Below are 8,336 nucleotides of genomic sequence, written 5' to 3'. Positions count from 1 at the left end.
AGGTGTATAGCAGACAGCATTGTAAATATGTTCCTCTTCTGCTTTTGTGGGTGTCCAACATAAGCAAGCCAGCAGTCCAAGTGACACTGAAGAAGGCAGCACTTCACAGCACCCTATATCACTCAAAGCTGTTGTGAGCACCAACACATCTACATGCAGTCTGTCAGAATTAGACAATGAACTTGAAGAGGTTGCACTGGGAGAATACAGCGCATTTGTGAGGAGGAGCAACTGGTGATGGTAGTGGAGGAGCAGAAGCCCACTGTTTGGAGGGCAAGCTCACTTCATTCATCAGCTGTATAGACATTCAGGACCTCACACCTTAAAAAAGGAAATTGTTGTCTGAGATGGATCTGATGAACATTAACCTGTCTTTTCTGCTCTTGAATGTTTATAGACCTGTTGTGTATTTCTAGTATTTTCTGTTTTTTTCAGATCTCCAGCATTTACAATTTTCTCAGTATATATAAATATATAATTGATGGGAGACTGCTCTCTTATAGCATATAAATGTATTAAAAATCTCTTTTGGAGCAGAGTGTCAAGCTGTCAAAAATCGACAGCACATTCATTCATGTGTCTCTGGCTAGTATCAAACTTGATAAAATGGGTATCCCTAGCAAACAATCAGTCGGTCTAATTCTGCACCGAGGCCTGAAATGGGCATTGAGCCCTCCATTCCCATAGGCAATGGGTGTAACGCTAGTTTTAGGTGGGCACCCTGGATGACTCCGTGGCGTCCTAACCAGTTTGGCTTGCGGTGCTCTCCAGGTGTGGGCTGAGCATGGGCCCATTGGACTCAATGCCAGCATTGCCTGTATAAAAGGGGCAGTGTTGGGACCTGTACGGTTACCCAGAGATAGATCATGAAGGGCAGAGATCACTGAACGCAGCACTCTTGACGGAATGTGAAGACTGGAAGCAACTTCCATTGGACCCCAGTGATGAATAATCAGGGTTTAAAGATGTTTGCTGCTATTTCTAATGAATTTAAAGTGAGAATAACATTATAATAAATAATGTTTTTTCCCTCTTGGAATTTCATAGTTTCTATGCTTTGAGGAAGAGGACTATGAGGACAGCGAGGGAGGTTGAGAGAATCCGGCATCAGATACCTAACCCCACCCAAAATATAGGTACCCATGCCAAAGGGTCCACAGGTCAACAAGATCATACATAGATTACTCCCAAAGGCATTGTGAGAAGGCTGTGGTTTCCTCCAGAAGCAGTGAATTAATTATTTCAGCTGTTAGCACCAGTCCAGCAGCCACTTTCTACCAGGGACACAGCCTTGTCAGTGGCTGTAATGGTAACAGCTCTAAATTTTTATGCCACTAGGCGTTTCCAGGCAGCCTTGAGTAACATAAAGTCACATAAGTCAATCTGCAGCGCAACTCTGCATTAAACAGATGATGGATGCCACATTCAGCCAGGCCTCCGATTTCATATCCTTCCCCATGGACCCACCAACACAGAGACAACGAGCACTCAAATTTTATCGAATGGTGGGATTCCCACAAGTACAGGATGGAACTGATGTCACCCATGTGGCACTAAGGACCTGACTGAACTCACTCTAAATTTTAACAACAGGAAAGGTTTTCGTTCTGTGAAAGTGCAGCCATGAGTGATGCCAGCTACATCATTCTGGGTGTGAATGCATACTACCTTGCAAGCTGCCATCATTTTTTTGTTTCCGACAATCAAAGATACTTGAATTGTTCAGCTAGATCTACGTGTCAGGATGGTTGCTTGGAGACCCACTTCACTCATGGTTGATGACACCACTCTATCATTCAAGGACTGAGAGCAACAACAGTTTCAATTCAACCTTGTGTGCTACACGCATTACTGAAAAGACCATTGAGATTCTGAAGTTCTTTTTCTGTTGCCTAGATAGATCAGGGGAGCCCTACAATACAGCCCTTTAAGAGTATGAAGAATTATAGTGAGATGTTGCACATTGCATAATTTTGCAGTTAGGATGGGATTGGACCTTCCATCTACAGAAGATGAAGAGAAAGAAGACGGAGGCCATCAATGCCCTCATGATGATGAGGGTGCCCAGGCAAGAAAGGAAATGGCACAGGACACCCCATTGCCAGCAACATGTGAGATTGTGCAAGAAATTATCAAGAACTTTTTCCAGTAGAAAGGATGTACTCCATCTCCAAAAACCATAATATTGCTGAGAAGCCTGTGAAATACTCACAAATAATCACAACTCAAATTTGCAATACATTTCCCATCCTTTCAGGGAAAGGACACTTAAGAAATTACATCAGTAAATAAAAAGAGAATTGAACACCTAAATAAAAATATATTAAACTCCTATTAGGGGCACAGAGTCATTCATTTTAAGAGGGTGCATTCCTACTCGTGATTCAGAAGAAGTGACTGAGCAAAGATAGGAGGACTTTCATTGTTCTCAGAATGTCCGAAGACCCTAGCACTCACTGTATTGCAGGCGAGCCAAACCATTACCAACTTGAACAAGCTAGCTCTCCTCCCACTTCCCTGTCTCCCACCACTCCCCAGTGTGTCTGCTCAGGAATTATAGAGCTTCCTCCTCATGCCGAATTAACGGTCTTCACTATTGCTGATTATGGGCAACTTTTTCCTTTGCAAAAAACATGGAGATATAAAAAAGCTAGGGAATAATTCAAAAATGAATGTCAAAAAAGTGTTTTTGGGCATTCCATTGTGATTATGCTTTCAGGTACAGGCTACACAGCAAAAACTTCACTTTTCAAACAAATTCTACCACTCTTGGTCACAGAAAGTGAGATATGGAACAGTGGAATAGTGTGGCTGTGAGGGGCTTTCATTAAGGTATCTCAATAAAACTGTCTCATTCATCTCTTCATTTACACTGTGGACATGGATATTGTTGGAGGTGAGGCATACTTCCAGCATTATTTCAGTATGTGCATGGGTGCTTGTGCCTTCACCTACCCTAGCCAACCTCATGAGATCATTAAAAGATTTCAGGTATTGCTATTCGTGGGATGGTTGACATGGCACTGATTGCCCATGCCACCTCCCTCCATAATGCCTGCATCATCGTTTTCTGGGGCTTCCCATCTTGGGTTCCAAATAGTCTGTCCTCCTAACCCTTGTTCTAAACTGGATAGCCTGGTGCTGAAGGATAGAATACTAGAGCCTGGTCTTCAGTTGCTTCCAAGCCTTTATTCACAGAGCTCCACATTACACAAACCATACCCTAGATAAGCTATCTTATATATGAATACAAGAGAGCCCCAATTGATACACACCATCTGAATACAATTAACACTAATTGATATAAATCACATGGATACAATTAACAACATCACTGCCAACATCACTTCCAGTAGAGACCACAGTAGAGACACCCTCGATGCTGGTCTACCTTCTGCCATTCTCCTCTCACTGTGCTTTTACTCTGTCTCTACCTTCTTAATCCTTGGATTGTTTCTGACCCTTAAAGCTGAAGCAGCCTTTTAACAGCTAAAGCTAACCTGCACATATCTCCCTCCCAGCAGCTAGAGAACCAATCAGCAGTGGTATTCCTGCCTTTAACCCACCCTGCCTATGAAATTGGGTCAACCCCAGGAAAATGCAATCAGTTGCTGGTGGAATCATGTGTTGGGGAGAAGTGTAACATGGCCATGTTTCCAACAAACCAAGGAATATCCAAAACAATGTCCCTGGAATTGCATCTCTGTGATTTGCTGTGTTGCACAGCCTTTGGCTCAAGGGATGTTGGCTGATTACCCAGTTTGATGAATCACCTGGCAGTCAACCAGCATCTAACATCTGCCTTCCCATCCACACATTAGATCCCCAGTGCTTTTGAGGCTGCAAAATGCACAGCTTACTTGACCATCGAATTTAAAACATTAGTCTCTTGGTCAAACAATCAAATCCTTAATTCATCTGGCACATCTTCCAGAAAATGATCTTTTAACATTAATTCATACACTTCAAAAGATTACAAGGTGATTACTGATGAAGAAGGCCATTTGGCCCATTTTAATTAAACCATCTAGAAAAATCATAACTTCCCCATCATAATGAACGCCCCTATACTCTCCGTTCCTCCAGCTCTTGTCTCTTGTGCCCTTCCTTCACCCACCATTGGTGACCTTGCTTTCTGCTGCTTCGGCCCCACTCTCTGGAATTCCTTTCTTAAACTCTCCAATTTCATTTCCATGTTTAAGAACCTCCTTAAAACCCATTACGTTGACCAAGATGGTTTATGCTACATTAAAGGCATTATGTAACTGCAAATTCTTTTTGTTGTTGCTGTTGTTGTTTTTGTGTGGAACTTTGTCAGATGCCTTTTAGAAGTCTAGAAACATCATGTTGTAGGGCTTCCCACAGTCCACTTAGATTTTCACTTCCTCAAAGAAGTCGAGGAGGTTGATTAGATAAGACTCCCCCCTCTAAATCCACATTGACTGTGGTTTATTAGGTTACTATTGCACAATAATCCTCAAGTTTACTCCTGATAGTCATTATTTTACGCAAAATTGAAGTAAGACTAATGGATCTGTCATTTCTTGTGTCGCACTGCTGTCATGGAAGCTCAGAGGGCTGCCATCTTGGCTCAGGGGGCTAGTGTTGACAGGGGCTACCAGAGTGTCGCATCACTCCTGCACTCAGTTCTTAGACTGAGCCGGAGGAGTGCTGTGGCACAGTACCAGGAGAGTGGATTTGGTTCCATGGGAGAGGCACCTACTACAGTCTCTCAGGATGTAAGCATGCCTGCTCACCCACCAAACAGTCCACCAGTGTTCTTTTTGGTACCACACAGCCAGTGAGGCCAGACTGTCTCAGATGAGCCCTTTAATAATGCTGCTGAAGGGTCCAAGTTGCTGGTTAGCATCATGAGTTGCTGAGCATGTTTATCATGTGATGAATCAGGCACTGGGGCAGACCAATTTCACAAAAGGATCCTACAACAAGTGTAGGCTTTTTAATACTTCCAGCAGCCCTCCGGATGTCTATGGAGGAATCCGATCCAATATGGCAAGTGCTCACTTCCAGCGCGGAATGAGCGCGAACATGCCACCCGCCATATAGGACCCTTAGGCGCCCGTTTTATGCCTGCAAAATGGGCAGGGCACAATCAAATTTCTAGGCCATTGATTTTGCATAAGTTATCTCTGGGAAGGCCATGTTGTTAATTTCTTCCTTTGTGACTACTTGGATGTAGTAAGCATTCAGAATATTTTGTGTTCATCCTCAGTTTCAAGCCCATTTGCAGCTTTTATGGTTCTCACCTTTTCTCTGACTGCCCTATAACTGTTGTAGTACTGAAAGATTTTTTTTTAACTGTTATTCATCCTATTCTTTCCCTCTAAACCACAATTTCCATACATCTTTAATTTTATTGTTAGCTCTCTTTGACTGCATTCATGAATTTTCCATAAGATACGGCTATACACTTCCAGCATGAGGTCAAAAACAGAGAGAATCACAAATTTTACTACATCGAAATCTGAACTGTATATCAGATCTACTTGCAAAAATGCATTAAGTACGTTAGTATATCACTTCGGCAGCACATATACTAAATATGGACCAATACAGAGAAGATTAGTATGGCCCTTGTGTATGGATGACACGCAAATTCATGAATCGTTCCATATTTTTGTAAAAGGAGGCAGGATCAGCCTCTCTGCCTATACTTCTTTTTCCTAACAATGCAAATGCTTTTAAGGATCCATTTACATCATCCTTTTCCTTAAAATCTGGAATATGATTACACTTAATGAAGTTATTTTGTACAGAGTTATGAGTTGAATCAATTGGACCCACTCTCATTGGACTCATAGATACTATACCATTCTCTGCCAATTTGAGGATTTGCTGGTGCTTTTTTAGCACATTGTGTCTTTTTTTAATGTTCATCAGCCTTGATCATGTGCCACTCCTCTTTGGTCTTCCTTGTACTTACACCACTGATTTTCCTTCTATATTGCCAATATGCACATTGGACTTCATGTCTGTGCTGGTTTTCCTCTGCCAGCAGTCCAGCCAATTCTGACTCCCTATCCATTTCTTCCTGAGAGCTTCACATGGTATTACATAGAAATTACAATACAGAAACAGGTTATTCAGCCCAGGCAGTCCATGTTGATGTTTATCCTCCGCGGGAATAGTAATCCTAATCCTATGTGCCCACACTGTTCCCATATCTCTTTATTCCCATTTCCTTTAACCACCTATCTAACATATTGACTCCAAAGCCTGGTGTCAGCCATGGCTCAGTGTTAGCACTCTCGCCTCAGAGTCAGAAAGTTGTGGATTGAAGTCCCACTCCAGATACCTGCGCACATAATCTAGGCTTACACTCCAGTGCAGTACTGACGGAGTGCTGCACTATCGGAGGTGCCATCTTTCAGATGAGATGTTAAATCGAGGCCCCGCCTGCCCTCTCAGGTGGACGTAAAGGATCCCATGGCACTATTTCGAAGAAGAGCAGGGGAATTCTCCCTGGTGTCCTGGCCAATATTTATCCCTCAACCAACATTATAAAAAAACAGATTATCCAATCATTATCACATTGCTGTTTGTGGGACCTTGCTGTGAGCAAATTGACTGCCGCATTTTCTACATTACAACAGTGACTACATGTCAAAAGTACTTCATTGGCTGTAAAGTGCTTTGGGATGTCCTGAGGCCTCCGCCCCCTCACCTCCCCACCTCCCCCCCACAACCCCCCAACCTGACCAGCTGGCTGGGAGCTGGCCGATTTCCCACCCTCCCGCAATTGCCAAGCCATAGCAGGGGATCCACTTGGCGCCCACAGCTCACTGGTGGCACCTTATTGAGGCCCGGTCTTCAAAGTAGCTCTGGCCTCATGCTGGCACCAATGGGTGAGTGGCTCGGCCTCTCTGTCTACTTCGCCCATGTTTTAGGTGGAAGTCGAAGATCGTCTCCAATATTTCTTCTGCTGGAATGGCAACAGTATGGTGAGTAAAATGTGCTTTAACTCTTCATAGACCTTCCGTATTAGCTTCTAAATGTCTAGTCTACTTAAGAGGTACCTAACAACCTGTCTACTGGATGGTTACTTTTTTGCCACTAGTAGGAGTGGCACAGTGCGCAACTATATCAGCCAGCGGAGGGAACGGGCATCAGGATCTAATATGCATCATTATCAGCAATGTAAGTTTAGCCACATACCTAGTTCATGGAGAGTATTGATTTCAAATTTGACAGTACTATAAAAAATTATTCAGATCGTGAAGAATATCGGACACAATGCTCATTCCAGCAGGATTAGATCAGTAAGAAATGAATATCTAAGAAAAAATACATTCAGACACAAACAAACTTCTGCTTTGAAAATCAAGATATAACACATAGGCAGTTAGCCTGAATGAAGCAACCTTATCTTAGGTTGGTTTGGACTTCTGGCCGAATCATGGATCTATCCGAAATACATGGGTATCATAATGAATATCAAAATGAATTGGTTAACAGGAAATCTATGCTATTTACTATTAGCTAAAGTCCTTTATTGGAGTGATTTGTTATTGTGCATCTGTTCTACAATTTCTTGAAATTTTCAAACATTATTTTCTGTTATGTCTTTAAGTTTTTGAAAAAAATGACCTCCTTGTGCAGGATTAGATTGGATCTCACAGAAAGAAATATGGATTAAATTTTTAAAAAATCAATACTATTTTTTGCTCAGTGAGAGTACAATGTAGAGAGAAGTGTCCGTTTTCTGTTTCACTCCAACCAGAAATAGCTCATCCATATTAAGAAGCAGATACTCAAAGCTTTCATCTAAAGGGTAATTTTCCAACTTTGTGTTCCGGGCAGGGAGCTTCACCTTATTAGAAACTCTAGCACGGGTCAGAATGTCGGATGTGCGCTCCCAGTGGATGAGCCTCTTTGTCAGGAGCGCAGAGTCAGAAAATTAGCTCTTAAATATGAGACATACAGTATAGTTTTTTTTTGTACAGGTCATGTAATCTAATTTTACTGCCTCTGATTTAGTGAAAGGTTGCAAGAAGGCTGCCTCATTGAGCAAGCCACTGCATGCAAGAATAGTGCAGTGATGACCTTTCTTCCCTCTATACGAGGTCCGCACTTTCTTAAAGCAGTACAATTAAGAACAGGAAATCAGGAGAGCAGGGGATTGAACAGAGAACTCTGTGCCACCATGCACCATTGCTCCAATGCCACTTAACTAATAATGTATCTAACAGTTTTGTGTCCATCATATTTTAGATATCATACTTTGTTACGTAATGCAAAACATTTTTTTAAAGTATAGAAAAGAGAAAGAAATTCAGTCAATTCCCGCTGCTGCCAATCTACAGAAATACAATTAA

General features: G+C 42.2%; 1 non-coding gene across 1 annotated transcript; it reads left to right on the top strand.

Moving 5' to 3' along the window:
• Window positions 1-5,532: 5,532 nt before the first annotated feature.
• LOC137321307 (U6 spliceosomal RNA) lies at window positions 5,533-5,640 on the top strand. The gene has a single exon (XR_010962775.1). It is a non-coding gene; the product is annotated as a U6 spliceosomal RNA (small nuclear RNA).
• The last annotated feature ends 2,696 nt before the right edge of the window (window positions 5,641-8,336 follow it).

The sequence above is a fragment of the Heptranchias perlo genome, chromosome 4 (assembly GCF_035084215.1).
Source record: "Heptranchias perlo isolate sHepPer1 chromosome 4, sHepPer1.hap1, whole genome shotgun sequence".
NCBI lineage: Eukaryota > Metazoa > Chordata > Chondrichthyes > Hexanchiformes > Hexanchidae > Heptranchias > Heptranchias perlo.
The sequence above is the reverse complement of the archived record's forward strand: the minus strand, read 5'-3'. Positions and strand labels throughout refer to the sequence as shown.